Source organism: Loxodonta africana, chromosome 14 (assembly GCF_030014295.1).
Source record: "Loxodonta africana isolate mLoxAfr1 chromosome 14, mLoxAfr1.hap2, whole genome shotgun sequence".
NCBI classification, from domain to species: domain Eukaryota; kingdom Metazoa; phylum Chordata; class Mammalia; order Proboscidea; family Elephantidae; genus Loxodonta; species Loxodonta africana.
The window spans coordinates 32,360,207-32,381,368 of NC_087355.1; positions in this window are offsets into that span (position 1 = coordinate 32,360,207).

Below are 21,162 nucleotides of genomic sequence, written 5' to 3' on the forward strand. Positions count from 1 at the left end.
CTGTTGTAATGTCCCCCAGTTCATTTCTTATTTGGGTCATTTGCATCCTCTCCTGTTTTTCTTTTGTCAGTTTGGCCTGTGGTTTGTTGATTTTGTTGATCCTTTCAAAGAACCAACTTTTGGTTTTGTTGATTCTTTTTATTGTTTTTCTATTCTCTATTTTATTCATTTCTGCTCTGATCTTTATTTCCTTTCTTATGGTGGGTGTGGGATTTTTTTTTTTTTTTTTTTTTTGCTGTTTTATTTCTATTTGTTTGAGTTGTGTAGCTAATGTTTGGTTTGTTTCTTCTTTTTTGATGTGTGCACCTATTGCTATAAATCGACCTCTGAGGACTGCCTTTGCTGTGTCCCAAAGGTTTTGGTATGATGTGTTTTCATTCTCCTTTGATTCTATGAATTTTTTTTTTCCATCTCTGATTTCTTTTATCACCCACTGGTTTTTAAAAACCAAAAAAAAAACAAAAAAAAAAGTGGTTTTTAAGCAGGGTGTTCTTCAGTTTCCATGTAATAGATTTTTGTTGTTGTTGTTGGCCTTCCTGTTGTTAGTTTCTGCCTTGATGGAGTTGTGGTCAGAGAAGATACTTTGTATTATCTCAATGTTTTGGATTTTGTTGAGGGTTGCTCTGTAGCCTAAGATATAGTCTACTCTGGCGAATATTCCATGCGTGTTGGAAAAAAATGTGTACTTTGCAGCCGTTGGGTGGAGTGTTCTATATACATCAATGAGGTCAAGTTGGCTGATTGTGCCCTTTAGTTCTTCTGTATCTTTGCTGAGTTTCTTTGCTAGATGTTCTGTTCTTTATTGAGAGTGGTGTGCTGGAGTCTCCTATACTATTGCAGAACTGTCGATTTCTCTTTTCAGTGCTGTTAGAGTTTGTTTTATGTATTTTGGAGCTCTGTTATTGGGTACCTAGATGCTTATTACAATTATGTCTTCATGATGGGTCATTCCTTTAATCATTATATAGTGCTCTTCTTTGTCTTTGTGGTGAATTTTGTTTTAAAGTCTGTTTTATCTGAGATTAGTACTGCCACTCCTGCTCTTTATTGGTTGCTGCTTGTTTGATATATTTTTTTCCATCCTTTAATTTTAAATAAATTTATATCTTTGTTTCTAAGGTGAGTCTCTTTTAGACAGCAGATGGTAGGCCTGGGAGTTCCTTAACATTTCTTGGTGTCTGCCTTTCTCCTGTATGAATCTGTCTATTCTGCTGTTTTTATAGTACATCTCCTAGAAGCATCTAGGTTTAGGACCTACTCTGTTATGACCCCATGAACATAACAAAAGAAAATCCCTGTCCCAAACAGGGTCACATTCACAGCTACAGCGGTCAGGACTTCAACATAACTTTTGGGGGGGACACAATTCAATCTGTAACAGTCACATTAGCTTTTCAGAGTTATATTTTAGAAAGCTCACTTCAGTGTCTGGGAGAAAGATATTTTAAAGTAGAGAGTCAGAAGTCAGAGAGACCATTTGCTAGAACACAGGACAGATTCATCAAAATGAAAAACTCTTATGCATCAAAGGACTTTATCAAGGAAGTGAGGAAACAACTTACAGAATGACAGAAAATATTTGGGAACCATATGTCCGATAAAGGTTTAATATCAGAATATGTAAAGAACTCCTATAACTCAACAACAGAAAAGACAACCAAACTAAAAAATGGGCAAAGGACTTGAATGGACATTATTTCAAACAAGATATACAAATGGCTAATAAGCATATGAAAAAATGCTACACATTATTTCAAACCCAAACTCACTGTCATTGAGTTGATTCCAACTCATAGTGACCCTATAGGACAGAGAACTGCCCCATAGGGTTCCCAAGGCTGAAAATCTTTACAGAAGCAGACTGCCACATCTTCCTTCCAGGGAGCAGCTGGTGGGTTTGAACCACTGACCTTTTCATTAGCAGCCCAGTGCTTTAACCACTGTGCCACCAGGGCTCCTTCTACGTGTTAATAGAAAAATGCAAATCAAAAGCACATGAGATATCATTTCACATCCACTAAAAAAAAAACCCAGTGCCCTCGAGGATGGCTATTATCATAAAAAAAGAAAATAACAAGTATTAGTGAGGATGTAGAGAAATTGGAACCCTCACCCATTGCTGGTGGGAAGGTAAAGTGGTACAATTGCTATGGAAAACAGTTTGGTAGTTCCTCAAAAAGTTAAACATAGAATTACCATATCACCCAGCAATTCTATTCCTAGATGTCTTCTGCTGTAACAAAAATACCACAAGTGGATGGCTTTAACAAAGAGAAATTCATTCTCTCACAGTCGAGGAGGCTAGAAGTCTGAATTTAGGATGCCAGCTCCAGGGGAAGGCTTTCTCTCTCTCTCTCTCTGTCAGCTCTGGGGGAAAGGTCCTTGTCATCAATCTTTTCCTGGTCTAGAAGCTTCTCAGGACAGGAACCCTGAGTCCAAAGGACATGCTCCCCTCCTGGTTCTTCATTCTTGGTGGCATGAAGTCCCCTTGTCTCTCTGCTTGCTTCTTTCTTTTATATCTCAAAAAAGATTGGCTCAAGATACAACCTAATCTTGTAGATTGAGTCCTGCCTCACTAACATCATAGAGGTAGGATTTACAACACACAACACAGGCAAATCATATCAAATAACAAAATGGTAGATAATCATACAGTACTGGGAAACATGGCCTAGCCAAGTTGACACACATTTTTGGGGGACACAATCCAATCCATAACACTAGCTATACAGTAAGTCCCTGGATAATAAATGTCTGAAATACAGACAACTAGTACTTGTCCTTTAATGTTATGTAAATTTGCTCTCACTTTGAAACGATTGAACCAACCTCTACGCGCAAGAAATTCTTTGTCACTTGCTACATGTGCAGCTTTTAAACTATTGAAAAGCCTTCCAACATTTTCTTTCACTAAAGTAAGGATAAATGAGAACCATATGCACTTGTCCAGACTTACCTACAAATTTGACTTAAAGGCACGCTTAGGAACAGATCTTGTTTGTAACCCAGGGACCCTGTACACCTAAAAAAATTGAAAGCAGGGACTCATACAGATATTTGTAGACTAGTATTTATTGGGGCATTATATACAATAGCCAAAGTGTGGAAACAACCAAGTGTCCATCAACAGATGTACAAATAAACCGAAGGTAGTATATACGTGCAATGGAACATTATGCAGCTATAAAGATAAATGGAGTCCTGATACATGCCACAATGTGGATGGATGAACCTTGAAACATTATGATGTGATCAGATACAAATGAACGAATATTGTATGCTTTCACTTACATGAAATATCTAGAATGGGCAAATGCATAGAGACCAAAGTTTATTAGTGGTTACCAGGGATTGGGGGAAGAGAGGGACGGGGAGTTGTTGCTTAAGGAGTACCGAGTTTCTGTTTGAGGTGATGAAAATTTTAAGAACTAGATAGTGGTGGTTGGTTGCACTGTATGGTGAATGTAATTAATATCACTGAACTATACATTTAAGAATGATTAATATGTAAAATGTTTTGTTATATATATTTCACTACAATCAAATTTAAAAAATAAAAAAGAATAATACAGGACTGAGGTGTTGAGGGCCAGAACTAGAAGGTGATAGTGGAGGTTGAGAGGTTGGAAAAGTACCTAAGTACAAAGCGTGGATAAATGTATAATTACTGCAATTTTGGAAAAAGAATAGATACATGGAAGTTAAACAAAAACTATCCCGGCCTTTCAGGGATTGTTTATCCTGATGCTCTTGAGGAAGTTATCCATCTTTGGCTGGTCTTGGATGATGACATTTTTTTTCCTCAAAATCTGGCATAATTTAGCTTCTAAACACATGATAGTCTTCAATATACAAAGTAATTGTGTTTGAAAATTATTTAGCCATCTCTTCAATAAATTGCAAGATCCTGGGGGCATACAGAGATAGATAAGACTAAAAACTTTCCCTTAAAAAGCTCCCAATCAAGAAGGATTTATAAGACCCATAGCAAATAATCATCACATTGACAAAATGTACTTAATGTCCTCAGAGGTATGGACAAAACATCCTGGGAATTCAGAGGGAGGAGAGAGTGCTTCCCGTTGTGGTGTGTAGGTGAAATTCAATGACAGTTTTGAGGAAGAAGTTCTCATTTAAGTTGATCAAGTTAGATTTTCAGGTGAGTGAGAGAGTGATGGATTCCAGGCAGAAAGAAGAGATCAACAAAAAAGCCGAGGAAGACAAGTGTTGGGCATGTCTGGAGAGCAGGATATGATCTAGTTTGGCCAGAGCGGAAGGTACATACATGTAAGTGAGGAGGGAGAGGCAAGGCTGGAGAGGTTCAAAAATAGCAGGATATGAGCACTCACTGTGCAGCCGAAAATTATAGAGTCAGTATGATTGGCACTGTTCTTTTTGGAACTTAGAAGGGGTGTGGAAGTGAATTCTCTAGATGGAGCATCTGTGTAAAATTGAGAATCACTGGTTTATCAATGATCCTGGGTCCTCACACCTCAAGCAACCACCCAGTTTGGCTGCACCTGGCACATTTGAGGATGTTCAGTAAATATTTGTTAAATGAATGAATGACTTCTGTCCTTTCCTCTTTGTATATGATGGAGAAGAAGGCTTGCTTGTTAACAGACACACATCTTCCAAAGAGGTAGTCTAAAGTAATGGCTGAGAGTGTGGATTCTGGAGTCACTCTATGACTAGTCTTAGGGCCAATTATCAAGCCTCATTTATAAAATGGGGATAAAATTAAAACATATTTAACAAGGCTGTTAGAAGTCTGGAGTATAAAGCACCACACACATGTAAGCTATTGCTCTGGAGATGTCAGAATTCTAGTTTAGCAACCCAAGCTGTTTTCTTAGGCTTCTGGCACCAGCAGACCTATGAAGATATTAGTCTGCCTTATCCTCACATCTGTCTTCCTGCCATTTCATTTCGCCTCTAGAAATGCATGAGCCAAAGGATCATAAACATAAAACTCATCACTTTTCCTTGTGCTAACGGATTTAAACCCTTGTCTCATAGCAGACTTCAGTGGGCACATTCACTGGTTGTCTGTTGGCCTCTGTCAAACCCTGCAGCATGATACCCAGGCCATCTGCCCCTCACCATGGTGAGCCATATGGAATTTAGACCTCACTTCTTTGGAAAAGCCTAGCTTTTTTCTTCTATGTGTTCCCTGCTTGGCCTGACTTCCCAGGTGGATGGAATTAAGCATGGTTGCAATAATACTTTCCTTATCTTTCATCCTTGAGAGTCAATGACTTAAATTTTATTAGGAGAGCCTTTAGATAGTGCGTCTTAACATTCTTAGTAAGCAATGACCAAAAACTCGCTTCAAGCCTTGTGACATCTGTGACACAAGATAAATAATTCAGAAATCGCATTTATGTAATTCTCTCCTACAACTGTCCCTGTATTCTACAAAGGGAATTATATTACATTTTCTTCCCTTCTTTTCTGTGATACTTTAAGCTGCAGTTATCTTCTACCCACCTCAGAACAGCAGGTACAGCCACGCTGTGGTGATTAGCTCTTAATTGTTTCAGGTTATTAGCTGCACAGAAAATTATATGCAAAGTTTTGAGATATGGTTTGGCTCCTACTGTGATAATCTCAGTGAGATTCACACATATTAAGCAGGTCTCTAAACTCTTCTTGAAACTCAGAGCGAAAGTGCTTATCTCTTAAAAGTGGGAGCTTAAATTAAGCCTTAGTTTTTAAAAATAACTTCTGAGGATTTTGTCTAAATAAATAAAAGTGTAGGATTGCTTATTTAAAGATACTAAGGATTCAAAATTATTTTTAAATGGAAGAGTAGTATGAAGACGCAATCTTAGCTGATTCTCAGCAAAACCATGGGACAAGCGGATTTTCAGCTGCCTTATCGCTCCTTTTCACCCTTCTCAATTTTTGCTTGCACTATAATCCCAAGTGTGGTTATAAAACAGATTCTTTCTATCTGAAGGAAAAATACATTAACACACTAGTACGTTAGTAAAGGAGCCCTGGTGGTGCAATGGTTAACTGCTTGCCTGCTAACTGAAAGGTTGGCAGTTTGAACCCACCCAATAGCTCTTCAGGAGAAAGATGTGCCAACCTGCTCCTGTAAAGATTATAGCCAAGAAAACCCTATGGGCAGTTCTACTACGTCACATGGGGTTGCTATGAGTCGGAATCAACTTGACAGCACCCAGCAATAGTACGTTAGTATAAAGTTAATTTAAAAATGTCAGACCCTTCAAGATAAAGAATTAGCATGCTTTACAAAAGCATCCCAGAGGAAGAAATAAGGAACTAACCTTCATTTTCACCATAGGATAATTTTACTCTCCCATCCTTTTTCTTAGGCAGCGATTCTACTTCCACAAAATACAAAACCTATTTTCCCTTCAATCCTTTCCAAACCAGAGTCACCATAGTTACATTCTTATTAGCCTGATTTTTCTCATGGAATTTACTATATATTGTCATGAAATCTAGCTATTTGTGTCTAGCTTAATGAACTCAGATCAAAAGCTCAATTAAGTGTGTCTTATTCTTTCCTTGTCCAGTTTCAGGCACAGCTGCCTGGACCTCGTAAGTAAGTGTATGATAAATGACCTTGTGTATCAATGTTATAAGACACGTCATTTACACCAGAACATAAACTGCTTCTCTGTAGTTATTGCTCTGGACAAACTTAGATCTTACATTTGAACTCAGAATTTGCCTATAGTCCTATGGTTCTCAACCTTTTTGTGTTTATACGTACTTTAAAGTTCTTAAATTTTTGTTGGTCCATTTTAAGAAATGAACAAAATAAAACAAAAAAAAAACCCTAAATAATTCAGCAACAAATACAAGCTTTAGCTAATATTTTTGCAACAATGCAGCCTTCCTGGATGGTTTGGGCAGGGAGGTGCTTGGCCTTTACCCCTCCTCACCCCACAGTACTCCTCTGGCAGCAAGCCACCAGGAATAACATAGTCTAAGAACAACCTGGGTCTAGGGAAGCAAAGGCAGTTTACGTGTCTCCTAGCTTCACCCTTCAAGTAGATAACCACCCTGTATAGAAATTCAGTAGTCATCTTTGGTCAATTTGGGAGCCCTGCAACTTATTTCTTAACCACTTAGCACTATGCTAAGAGGTTGCCCTACCCAAGCTCTCTTATGTGCTCAAGAGGCAATATCCTCTCACTTTCCACTAACCACTGTTTTGTTTGGCACTGATCGTTATGCTTACCTATTCCTTGCAGTCCACCATACTCCTGTGCCACACTGCATACTCAATTTGGTATTCTGGCAGACAGCCATTGCTGTAACAGCATGAACAGTGAGTTGTGGCAAATCTGAAAGAACAAGTACAGTGCCTTGGAAAGGTTCACAGCACTCCACTGACCTAGCAGGCCAGGGGGGTTCAGCCAGTAACTGTGAAGAGGACCACTTGGTGCCTGAGACTTCTCTCAGAGTCAAGGCTTCTCTTCTCTTGATCCTTTATACCTGCCCTACCTAGGGGACTGGGTTGGGTTATCTAGGGGAAGATTCTGATTCTGTTGGCTTGAAGCTCATAGACTTTGGGGATTGGTGCTTCTCCTTCTTCTCCTTCTCCTTTTTGAGAATACTTTATGGAAAATAATAAAAAATTTAAAAAATACAACATTGGCTACAGAAATAAATATTTAGATTGAGGAAAAAATCACAACAAATTGCAAAATTTAAAAAGCTGACATGTACTCCAAACATCGTAAAATCCGGGAAAGTAATAAAGGTTTTCAAATTATTTAACTGCCTGATGCAACTCTTTAATAGTAGTTTCTTCCAGTTTTTGGCTGTATACTCTTTGCTTCTTCGTATGATAAATGATTTTATAATACTCTCTATAGAGAGCTAACTTTGCCTTTCCTCTAACATGGCTAATAAAAACATTATTATTAAGGGTTCAGAAAAGTTTCTTTCAAACGTTTCTCCCACACTGCCCAAATATTTGTGGTGCCACATGATACATTCATATCTCAGTACTGCTTTTGGCCTGGCATCCTAGTGTCATGATACTTGGTGAGTGGACACAGTGGGTGGTAAGTGCTTGCCAGGAAGCCACTCCTTCATTAGTACAGTTGATAATAACTTGAATATATGCAAAAATGACTGCCGTAAACCCCACAAATATATATCACCAAACTCAACTGTCTTAGTCACCTGGTACTGCTATAATAGAAATACCACAAGTGGATGGCTTTAACAAAGAGGTTTATTCTCTCACAGTCCAGTAGGCTAGAAGTCTGAATTCAGGGTACCAGCTCCAGGGGAAGGCTTTCTCTCTCTGTTGGCTCTGGAGGAAGATCCTTGTCATCAGCCTTCCCTTGGTCTGGGAGTTTCTCAGCACAGGAACCTCAAATCCAAAGCACGCAATCTTCTTCTGGCACTGCTTTCTTGGTGGTACGAGGTCTCTCTGCTCCCTTCTCTCTTTTATATCTCAAAAGAGATTGGCTTAAGACATTACCTAATCTTGTAGACCTCATCAATATAACTGCCACTAATCCAACTTATTACATCATAATGACAGGATTTACAACATACAAGGAAATCACATCAGGAGATAAAAATGTAGACAATCATAAAAGGGAATCATGACCTAGCCAAGCTGACAGATATTTTCGGGGGACATAATTCAATCCGTGACACCAACCAATGTATCCTCAACTCAGCTTCCCCTTAGCTGGATCCCCAAAGTCCTGTGGGCACTTTAGTACCACTTTCAGAAGGGCATATGTGACAGAGGAGAACTCTGAGTAGAGAAAGACAGTGGTCTTAACCAAATGTAGTTAGAATATATTATTTTTTTCAGATTACAAAAATGTGACATGTAAACACATTGAAGGGGTACACAAGGCTCTAAAGGTTAAACTTTACTAGTTTTGTACTCTACCTCTTTACCTTTAGGAACTAAAGGTCCAAATAAACATGAGAGAGAGAATTAGAACATATTTGTTGGAGTCTTGTCATATCACTGGGGAGAAATAAAACTTTGGTGGCAACTTTATAAAGAAAGGAAACAACTTCTTTTAAAGGACTTTAGCAGGAAGAAAATTACTGAGTCACTAAAGGTTATTGTCTTTATCTGGAAATATTTTAAAACCTTCAAGTATTTGAGTGACATGCATGTATTCAGACAAATATTTTCTTCCATAAAAATAATAATTAACTATTTGGGAGCACTGACTATATACTAATTGCTATATTAGCACTTTATGTGCAATACTTCTTTTTATTTCCATAACTATTCCGTGATTCCCTTGTATGATTGTCTACATTTTTATCTCCTGATGTGATTTCCTTATATGTTGTAAATCCTGTCACTATGATGTAATAAGATGGATTAGTGGCAGTTATATTGATGAGGTCTACAAGATTAGGTAATGTCTTAAGCCAATCTCTTTTGAGATATAAAAGAGAGAAGGGAGCAGAGAGACCTCGTACCACCAAGAAAGCAGTGCCAGAAGAAGATCGTGTGCTTTGGATTTGAGGTTCCTGTGCTGAGAAACTCCCAGACCAAGGGAAGGCTGATGACAAGGATCTTCCTCCAGAGCCAACAGAGAGAGAAAGCCTTCCCCTGGAGCTGGTACCCTGAATTCAGACTTCTAGCCTACTGGACTGTGAGAGAATAAACTTCTTTATGGACTATTCCAGATGGACACAGTGAAGCTTGAAAGCATACATAGCTAGCAAACGATTGAGCCAGAATTTAAGCTCAGAAAGTCTGAATCTAGGGCCCAGGCTCTTAACGATTACAAGCCACAGCTTTCTTTGATTGTTGAAGAGAGGATCTGGAAGGAAGAAATGTTTACCCTGAAGTACTTGAAATATTTGCACATCCTAGCCTAGATCGATGTGTGGTAAGAAAAACACACTTAGCAAAGCTGAAAGGATCCTCTTTTTTTTTTTCTCCACTGCTTGTTTGAATGATTGACTGGATTGAAGCAGCCATTTTCAACCTTTGAGGCCTTCAGAAAAAGCACATAGGCTTTAAATTCTTACATTGTTTGCTGGCTATAAAAGACACAACTTTAGCCTATTGAAAGTACCATAGTATTGTGGATACCACCCCTGACTGAGTAACCTTGGCCTCTGTTAAACTATATCACCTCTCGGAGTCACAGGTCCCTCAGTTATAAAATTAGAGAGCTACACTAAATGGCCTCTCAGGTCCTCTTCAGCACTACAATTCTTTGAAGTTCAATTGCAGTGCCAGGCTAAGTAGGAACATGCAGTGTACCTAGTACTAGAGATGTTTATCCATCTTTAGTTGCTGAAGTTATACTGTTTGGATTTGAAGCCATGGACCTCTGGCCGAGAGACAAAATCTAAACACATCTGTTGGTTTCTTGTCAGATCAGTAGAGGGCAAGAAATATTGGTGAGAACTTTTAAAAGAAAGGAAACAGAAGTACATATTTCAGACAGAACATATAGTACAAGACAAACCAAACTATCCCTTTTTCTCATACATTCTGGCTAACTAATCATACACTATTATGGATTGAATTGTGTCCTCCAAATATGTGTGCCAACTTGGTTAGGCTATGATTCACAGTATTGTATGGTTGTCTACCTTTTAGTGATCTGATGTGATTATTCTATGTACTGTAAATCCTAAACTCTATGATGTTAATGAGGCATTATTAGAGGCAGTTATGTTAATGAGGCAGGATGCGATCTACAGGACTAGGTTGCATCTTGAGTCAATCTCTTTTGAGATATAAAAGAGAGAAGTGAGCAGAGAGAAGAACCTCATGCTATCAAGAAAGAAGAGCCGAGAGTGGAGCACATCATTTGGACCTGAGGTTTCTGTGCTGAGAAGCTCCTAGACCAGGGGAAGATTGATGACAAGGACCTTCTCCCAGAGCTGACAGAGAAAGAAAGCCTGCACCTGGAGTTGGTGCCCTGAATTCAGACTTCTAGCCTCCTAGACTGTGAGAGAATAAATTTCTGTTTGTTAAAGCCATATACTTTTAGTATTTCTGTTATACAGCATTAAATAACTATGATATCCAAAAATTAAAATGAAGGAACTTTGAAATTAGTATGCCTTATTGTATATAATCAAGTATATTCTATGAGATACTTTTACTACCACTAATGAAATAATAACAATAATATTGTTCTCACTGGCATTAATGTTGGTTTATGGCAATCAGATATATAAATTCTGCATGGATTTAATAATTAGAAAGTAATTGTAAAAAAAATAAAATTAGATTAACCCCCAAGGAGCTCATAATGTAAATCTACACTTTAAAGTAGCTGGAGGGAAAAAGGTATGAAAAGTCTAAACAGATTTTTACACACTTTGAGAAAAATACATCTCTGAGAAAAATACATTAAAACTGTAATGTTTATAATTTTTGTCTCTGTTCACCAGCAATTACATTTCTTACCATATATTTCTTCTCAGAGTTCTTTTAAGCCAAATAAGAGGAATGGAAGCAGACAAGTCCAAAAACTTATTTTAGAACTAATGCCTTTGGAGGGAAGGAGAGTTGCTAAGAAGGGGCTGTGTTATTGGGAGGAAGAAGTAAATTCAATTCTTACTTTTATGAAGGAAACAACAAGGCATTTGGGAATGAGAACAAAGTCCTGTTCACAACTGCTTTTTGTTTTCCCTCCCTTTCTCTGTTTGACATAGAATTGGGAAGAAGTAAATGCATAATACTTTTTTTTTTGCTTTAATCATAAAATTATTCCCCAGAGATTTGAACTGGAGCAACTGAGTTTTGTTTTTCTGTTTTTTTTTTTTTTTTTAATTAGAGAAATAATAAAGGAGAAGGATCGGCACTTCTCACTGCTTCTAATTTTCTTCTGTAATGAGTTTCCTGGCTTAATGTGTCCACAGTTCGTCCTCTTTCTTTATGGGAAAATGTGTGTAGCCGTAACTCTTCAGGAGCCAAGTTTCTTTCCAGGGCTCAGTTTGAAGGGAGATACATATAATTAGTAGCAGCTCAACCCAGTGTGGAAAACATTTGGAAGAACATGGAAGGTGTTGTTGAAAGAATAAATCAGGGATTTTTAGTTTTCTTTCTATAAACTGTTTCAAAGGAAAACATCAATAAAATAATTAGATATTGCAAGGGAAAGAGATGGCTTAAAGTGTTTCTCAATGTATGGTTTACTGACTACCTGAATGGAAGATTTCCTAGGTGCTTATCAAAAATACTGATAATAACAAGTACATGAGGAAATGTTCTCTATCATTAGCCATTAGAGAAATGCAAATCAAAACTACAATGAGATTCCATCTCACTCCAAGGCTGGCATTAATCCAAAAAACAAAATAATAAATGTTGGAGGGGTTGTAGAGAGATTAGAACACTTATACACTGCTGGTGAGAATGTAAAATGGTACAACCGCTTTGGAAATCGATTTGACGCTTCCTTAAAAAACTAGAAATAGAATTACCATATGATCCAGCAATCCCACTCCTTGGAGTATTTCCTAGAGAAATAAGAACCTTTACACGAACAGATATATGCACACTCATGTTCATGGCAGCACTGCTTACGATAGCAAAAAGTTGGAAGCAACCAAATTGCCCGTTGACAGATGAATGGATAAATAAACTATGGTATATTCACACAATGGAATACTATACATTGATAAAGAACAATGTTGAATCCATGAAACATTTCATACCATGGAGAAATCTGGAAGACATTATGCTGAGTGAAATCAGTCAATTGCAAAAGTACAAATATTGTATAAGACCACTATCATAAGAGCCGGAGAAACAGTTTAAGCAGAGAAGAAAATACTCTTGATGGTTATGAGAGGCGGGAGGGCAGGATGAAGGGAGGGGGTATTCACTAGTTAGATAGTAGATAAGTTTCATTTTAGGTGAAGCGAAAGATGATACACAATAAAGGAGAGGTCAACACAAATGGACTAAACCAAAAACAAAGAAGTTTCCTTAAAAAATTGAACACTTCAAAGGCCAGCATAGCAGGGGCAGGGGTTTGAGGACCATGGCTTCAGGGGACATCTAAGTCAACTGGCATAATAAAATCTATTAAGAAAACATTCTGCATCCCACTTTGGAGAGTGGTGTCTGCAGTCTTAAATGCTAACAAGCAGCCATCTAAGATGCATCTAACGGTTCTCAACCCACCTGGAACAAGGAATGAAGAACACCAAAGGCACAAAATAATTATGAGCCTAAGAGACAAAAAGGTCCACATAAATCAGAGACTACATCATCCTGAGACCAGAAGAGCTAGATGGTACCTGGCCACAACTGATGGCTGCCCTGACAGGGAACTCAACAGAGAAAGCCTGAGGGAGCAGGAGAGCAGTGGGATGCAGATCCCAAATTCTCATAAAAAAGACCAGACTTAATGGTCAGACTGGGACTGGAGGAACCGCAGAGGCCATGGACCCCAGACCTTCTGTTATCCCAGGGCAGAAACCATTCCCAAGGCCAACTCTTCAGACAGGGATTGGACTGGAACAGGGGATGGAAAATGAGACTGATGAAGAACAAGCTTCTTGGATCAAGTCGACACATGAGACTATGTTGGCATCTCCTGTTGGGAGGGGAGACGAGAGGGCAGAGGTGTCCAGAAGCTACCCAAATGTACACGAGGAGAGAGAGGGGAAGGAAGTACTGTGCTATCTCATCAGAGAGAGAGCAGTTAGGAGTATATAGCAAGGTGTATGTAAATTTTTATATGAGGGACTGACCTGATTTGTAAACTTTCACTTACAGCACAATAAAAGAAAAAAAAAAGGAGGACCAGAATTGCTGGCCTGACAGAGCCTGGAGAAGCCCTGAGAGTATGGCCCCCGGATACCCTTTTGGCTCAGTAATGAAGTCACTCTTGAGGTTCACCCTTCAGCCAAAGATTGGACGGGCCCATAAAACAAAATGAGACTAGAGGAGTACACCAGCCCTGGGGCAAGGATGAGAAGGCAGGAAGAGACAGGAAAGCTGGTAATAGGGAACAATTGAGAAGGGAGACCGTTGACATGTCATGGGGTTGTTAACCAATGTAATAAAACAATATGTGTATTAACTGTTTAATGAGAAAGTAGCTTGTTTTGTAAACCTTCATCTAAAGTACAACAACAAAAAAAAAAGAAAATGGAAAAAAAAAATACTGATAACAAGTACAACCCCAGACCTACTAAAACAGAAACTGAGGGGGGCAAAGCTACATTTATAAAAATGACAACGCACATAAACACACACACACTAAGCGAGGGGTCCACAAACTATGGCCAGTGGGTCAAATCCAGCCTGCCACCTGCTTTGGGAAATAACATTTTATGGAAACAAAGCCACACAGTCTATGGCACTTTTGTGCTACAGTGGGATAATTGAGTAGTTGTGACAGAGACTATAAGGCCTGCAAATATTAAAATACTTATAATCTGGCCCTTTACAGAAAAAGTTTGCCATCCCTGCTCTAAGCCAATGCCTCTCAAACTTTTATGTGCCTAGGAATCAGAGGTGTAACTAAAGCATGGCAGGCAGGGCTCATACCCTGGGCGCCCCTTAAGGAGGGGAGCTAATGAGAAGTTTCTACTGGCCATGGCAGTTTCCATCGCCAGCTGTTAGAGATCATTCTGCAATTAAAACCAGTTGTCATAGACACTATTTTCCGTAGATAGGCCCCTGCCGAATCACCCTGGAATCGTGTTAAAATGACGCTTCTAATTCAGTGGGCCTGGGGTGGGTCTGAGATTCTGTGTTTCTAAAAAGCTCCCAGGTGATGCTGATACTACAGTCATGAAGATTACGTTTGAGTATCGAGGATCTAGATTAGTGATTCTCAGAGTGTGAGAAATGCACGTTCTCAGCCCCACGACAGACCTATTGGATCAGGAACTCCTCCCTTGGGACCCAGCAATCTATGGTTCGTCAAGCCCTCCAGGTGATTCCGATGCGTGCTAAAGCTTGCAAACCACTGGTCCAGATTATCTTTATACAAACTAAAACTTGATAACCACCATTTTCAGAGGACCTGAAATTATATGTTTTTGTTAGACTCCATTAACCCTGATTCTCCTAAACACAGTAGGTTTGTTGATCATAATAACCAACAGGGAAGGAGAGATAAGGACACCGTGTGAAACTGCTGCGTAAAACTATGCCATTTATTTCTCCCTCTGTCTTCAGAATGGAAGTCTCAAATAAAATGGCAAAATTGTCTTCACTGGTTTATTCTAATCAATATTTTAATTTTCTTTTATTTTTGTGGTTGCTCAAAATAGCTTCAAATGCTACGCCATTTCTAAAATGACCAACAGGGGGAGCTGTGTTATAACTCTAACCCCTAAAGAATGAGAGATTTTTTTTTTTCTCAATGACTGAATCAGAGAAGGAATGGCCCCTTAAATCACCCTTGATGAAAACGTTGTTTTGCTTGGATGTATAGCTCCTGGAAACCCTGGTGGTCTAGTGGTTAAGCGCTACGGCTGCTAACCGAAGGGTAGGCAATTCGAATCCACCAGGCACTCCTTGGAAACTCTATGGGGCAGTTCTACTCTGTCCTTTAGGGTTGCTGAGTCGGAATCGCCTCGACAGCACTGGGTTTGGTTTGGTTTTGGGTATAGCTCCTACTATCCATGTTTTTTTTTTGTATATATATAAAAATATATACAGTCATTTTAATGCCCAAAACAGCTAGAAGGTATATTCAAAGTAAATTGTAGCCTGTAATTCTATTCAATTACTTTCAGCATGCAGAGACTCATATGCTCAAGCAGTGTTCAAAGTATGAGAGGTTACTAGGACACAGAGCCTAGGAGCATGCCTAGAACACTGGTGGAAGTCAAGAAGACTTGTGTTTCTGCAGCTAAGCAAGGCTACAGTACAAGGAGGTAAGGTCAGGCAGGTAACGGGCCAGCTCATTTAAGGACTTGCAGGCCACTTAAGGAAACCCTGGGGGTGTAGTGGTTAAGAGCTACCACTGCTAACCAAAATGTTGACAGTTTGAATCCACCAGGCGCTCCTTGGAAACTCTGTCCTGTAGGGTTGCTATGAATCGGAATCTACTTAAGACAGCAGATTTGGGTTTTTGTTTGTTTGTTTGGTTTTTGAGGCCACCTAAATGCCCTTGTGGTGCAGTGCTTAAGCATTCAGCTGTTAACCGAAAGGTCAGTGGTTCAAACTCTCTAGTTGCTCTGTAGGAGAAAGATGTGGCTGTCTGCTCTCGTAAAGATTTATAGCCTTGGAAATCCTATGTGGCAGTTCTACACTATCCTATAGGGTCTCTATGAGCTGGAATCAACTTAAGACAATGGGTTTGGTTTTGGTTTTAGACCACTTAAATGATTTTGGCTTTTACTAAAAAAGGAAGTGACCACCCATTGGAGGGGTTTCAGCAATGGTGTGACATGGTCTGTCTTATATTCTAATAGTATCACCTAGGCTTCCATTTGGAAAAATAACTAAAGGGACAAGAAGAGAAGCAGTTAGGAGAGTAATCCGGGCAAGGAATAATGGTAGCTTAGTGCAGTGTGGTAGTAGTGGAGACGGAGAGCAGGGAGCATATTGTGGATATATTTTGATTGATGATTGTGCGGTGAGAGAGAAAGAGAGGAACAAAAGATGACACCAGTGCTTTTTGGTTTGAACAATCAGAAGCATGGACAAGACCGAGATAGAGTTTGTTGAAGGGAGCTAGGATCAGGAGTCTGGTTTGGACAAGTTAACTGTAAAATACCTATTATACAACCAAGTGAGGTCATAGAGGAGGCTGTTGTATATATGCATGTGACATTCATGATAGAGTTCTAGGTAGTAGATATATATGTGTGTGTATGTATATATATATATATATATACCTGGAAGTTGTCCTCTACAGATGGCATTTGCAGCCTGAAGATGATTAGATCACCAAGGGGCTGGATGTGTATATAGAGAAGAGGAGATACAAGGCCCGAGCCTTGGGTCATCCAACACTTAGAATCAGAAAAAATTATACGAACCAGTAAAGGAGAGGCTGTCACGGAGCTTGTTCTAAAGGGGGGAGACATGTGGAAATAAGTGTAAGTAGGGTTGTATTCATTACACAGTGGGCTTAAAGGAGAGAGAGAGATGTCAAGTTTACCAAGGAAGTGGAGGATCAAAAAAGCTTTCATAGAGAAGAATCTGCTAGAAATGGGGTAAGGGTGTTCTAGACAGAGAGATGAGTCAACAAATTCAGCTCACTGTGATAGGGTGGGTTAAGAGCAGTGACTCTGGAGTCAGTCAGACTATCTGGATTTGAATCCTGGCTCTGCCACTTATTAGCTCTGTTACATTGGTCAAATTACTTAATCTATCTGGGTCTCAGTTTTTATCATTTATAATATGAGGATAATAATAGTACCTACATCATAGGGTTGTTATAATGATTAAATAATTTAATATTACAAAATTATTAGATTACATAGCATGACATGTGCTACATAGAAAAAGTGTTAGCTAAATAAATAAGAACATGGAGATTTGAAACTCCATGAAACAATTTGGAAATTACAGTGGTTGGAGTACAAGGTGGCTGGCAGAAGAAATAGTGATGCATAAAGCTGGAGAGGTAGGCAAAGGCCAGCTCATGAAGACTTTTGATACCATAGTAAGAAATTTGGATTTTTTTCTTGGAAGCAATTGGTTAGATAGGTATTTTGAGGAATCCAAAATAGAACCCTGCAAAGCATTGGCACTGGGAGAAGAAAGGGCTGAAAAGAAGACAAAAATGATGATAAAGGTAGAAGAAACAAGGAAGAGGGGATTCTTGGAAGCCAAGGAAGAGAAACCACCAAGCAGTACAAGCACTGTAGAGCCAAATGCTACACACTGAAAGGTCAATGAAAATGAGAACAAAAGAGATTTCTTTAGGTTTGGCAATTATGAGATCATTGGTTCCTCCCCAGAAAAGTGAAGTGGTGAAAGCAGGAAGCTAATTACAATGGGTGTAGCAGATGCAGTTGATGCCCCGCCCATATTCCATTGGCACTGACTACTCCCGTACCTGTAGATGGCTTTCTACTGCAAACACCTGCCAATTTTTGCTTGAAGACTTTGTCCTCAGCAGGAGCCTAGCCCCTTCTTGGAACAGGCTAGAGTGCTAGAGTGTTAATGCCCCCAGGAGAAGCCCTCAATAATTTAGGACCAGATTTGATGGATAAGTACCCCAGTATTCCCACCCCTAAGCGGGGTGGGGGGCAACTCTAAGACATGTTTTACACAGTCTCCCAAGGGACCCTAGTGAGATTCAAGCCACAGCTTCCTATAGAAGTAACCTATGTATTGTTAGCTGCCATCAAATGCCCTTCTACCCATGGCAACCCGATGCACATGGAATGAAACACTGCCAAATCTTGCACTACCCCTGTGGTCGGTTTCAGATCATGGGGTTTTCACTGGCTGATTTTCAGAAGTAGATCTCCAGGCCTTTCTTCCTGGTCCATCTTAGTCAGGAAGCTCCACTAAAACCTGTTCAGCATCATAACAACACACAAGCCTCCACTGACAGACTGGTGGCGACTGTGCACGACATACATTGGCCAGGAATCGTGTCCAGGGCTCCTGCATGGAAGGCGAGAAGTCTACCAGTGAACCATGCTGCCTCCTAACCTATGTATTAACACATCCTATTTTGGTTCTGTCCCTCCCCTGTTTCACTTCTCCATTACCCTACCCGGGATCATCTCCCACATAAACTACTTCCATCAAACTCTTATCTCAGAGCCTGCTTTTGGGGGTACACGACCTAAAACATTAGATAATAAAAGTTATAAAAGATGAAGATGAAAAAGAAGTTAGAATAGTTAAGGTGGGTTATGAATCAAAAAAGAGAGATTGAGCAGTAGACGACATAGGGTCAAAGGAGTTTTTGTCTTTATATCATAGGAGAAAGTTAAATAAGTTTATATACTGAGGGGAAAGAGCCTATAGGAAGGGCCTGAGGGCATAGTACAGGTAATAAGCTCGTGGAGTAGGATTTCTGGGATCGTTACAAGGCATGTGACAGCAAAAAGAAGGGCTAATAGTAGAAGAGGGACACCTCTTTACTGAGTAAGAGGAAAGGAGAGCAGATGGGAGCAGTAACAGATAGGAGTATAGTTGTGTGTGCATGTTCTGGTGATCAGAAAGCAGACAGGAAGCTCATTTGCTAAGGGTGGGGAGGATTGGAGCGAAAGCGTGCACCTGTTGAGTGAGAAGACCAACAGAACATAAAGCCTAATAGACCACTTCCATTTAGGTGAAAGGAAAAGGAAAGACATTTAGAGAAGAAAGTTAAGAAGCATGTAATGCAGTGACACAGAAGCTAAGGAGCACTTTTAAAGGTGAGAGTGATTAAATCGCCCAATTCTTTATAGAGAGGTTGAGGCCAGTAGAAACAGGTTGTTGGATTTGACGATTTCCTGATCATCAATGATGTTGGAAAAAGGAGTTTCTATTGGGTCAACAGAATATTTTTACCTCAAAGGATAAAGGAGTAAGAGCACAGGGAAAAGATACCGAACTACAAATAGATAGAGGCCTTGATTACCTGATATTTCCAAAATAAACATTCACACCAATTTAATGGAGAAACAGCCCGTGCCATTTCCAGGGACACCCAGATAGATGCCTGTATTTAAAACCTATCAGCTATTTGGTTGTATTATATGAAATTGCCTATATTTGACCACTTTTAACCTATAAAAATGGCAATTTTATGTGGTTCAACCCAATACTCAAAAATATCTTAGTAAGGTTTCGTACCCACTAGATTCTCAGTACCTCTGGGTACTGAGGCTTAAAACCACCAAGGATTCTTTTTGGTTCATGAGCAACATGAACAAAGAATAATGAGAATTTATGGATAATGATTTCATTTTAAGTCTTTGCTAATAAATTATGCTCTACCAAAAGAATAATAGTTTCTATAATACAGTATGATAAATAAGCAGCTTTCTCTTTGATGGATTTTTCACAAGTATTCTGAAAGTAAAAATTTGCCTCTGCACCCTTCAGTGTTTTAATCTAAGCATGTTTGAGGTGAAAGAACTATAGTAGAATGAAACTATTAATGGTGACTTATCTGCTAGAGATATCGCTGAGTGAAAGCAACTTAAATGAACTTGATTGCTTTGGACTTTACTCTTTGCTTCAGTGGTTTTTCTTCCCCCTCAAATTTAATTGCTTAGAGACCAATGATGAAGGGCATGGAAAGTGCAATTAACAGATGAAAAATATCTCTTGTGAACTGATATTAAACAGGAGTGATGGAGTGTGACATTAAGAAATGGTATCAGAGGTACATACTTTGCATTTCACTTTAATTATATCAATTTCAGTTTCTGGAACGCTGCGGTTTCACACATGCTTAATTAAATTATGTCAGTACCAATACTTTTAGTACCAAAAAATTTGGGGGAAGAAGTTTTAGAGACAGGAAAAATGGGGACAGTAATTCCTTACCTTTCTGGCTACTGGAAAGGGATAAGCTCTTGAAGTCTCTCCTACCTTTAAAATTCTATGGCTGAATATGGGGTGATCTGAATGGAATTTAAAGTGCCCGAGACAAACGATCATTTCAAGTATACTTTGGGCCTATGGGAGGGAAACAGGGCTGTATTCATTCCACAACCCTACTGTCTCCATAACTACTTTCAGACTGGTGTAGTTCTTGGAAGATGTTAAAAGAGAGGAGAGAGTTGTTAGCTACTATTGAGTTGATTCCAACTCACAGAGGCCTTATACATAACAGAACAAAATTGTGCCCAGCCCTACGCCATCTTTGTAATCAATGATATGTTCAGTCCATTGTTGTGGCTGTGTCAATCCATCTCATTGAGGGTTTTCCTCATTTTCACTGACCCTCTACTTTACCAAACATGATGTCCTTTTCTAGCTACTGGTCTTTCCTGATACCATGTTCTAAGCAAGTAAACCAAAGTCTTGCCATTCTCATTTCTAGGGAGCATTCTGGTATATTTCTTCTAAGACTGATTTTTTTTCATTCTTCTGGCAGTCTACAGTATATTCAGTATTCTCTGCCAAAACCACAATTCAAATGCATCAATTCTTCTGTCTTCCTTTTTCATTGTCCAGCTTTCCCATGCATATGAGGCAATTGAAAAGACCATGGACGGGCACACTTTAGTCATCAAAGTAACATCTTTTCTTTTTAAAACTTAAAAGAGGCCTTTTGCAGCAGA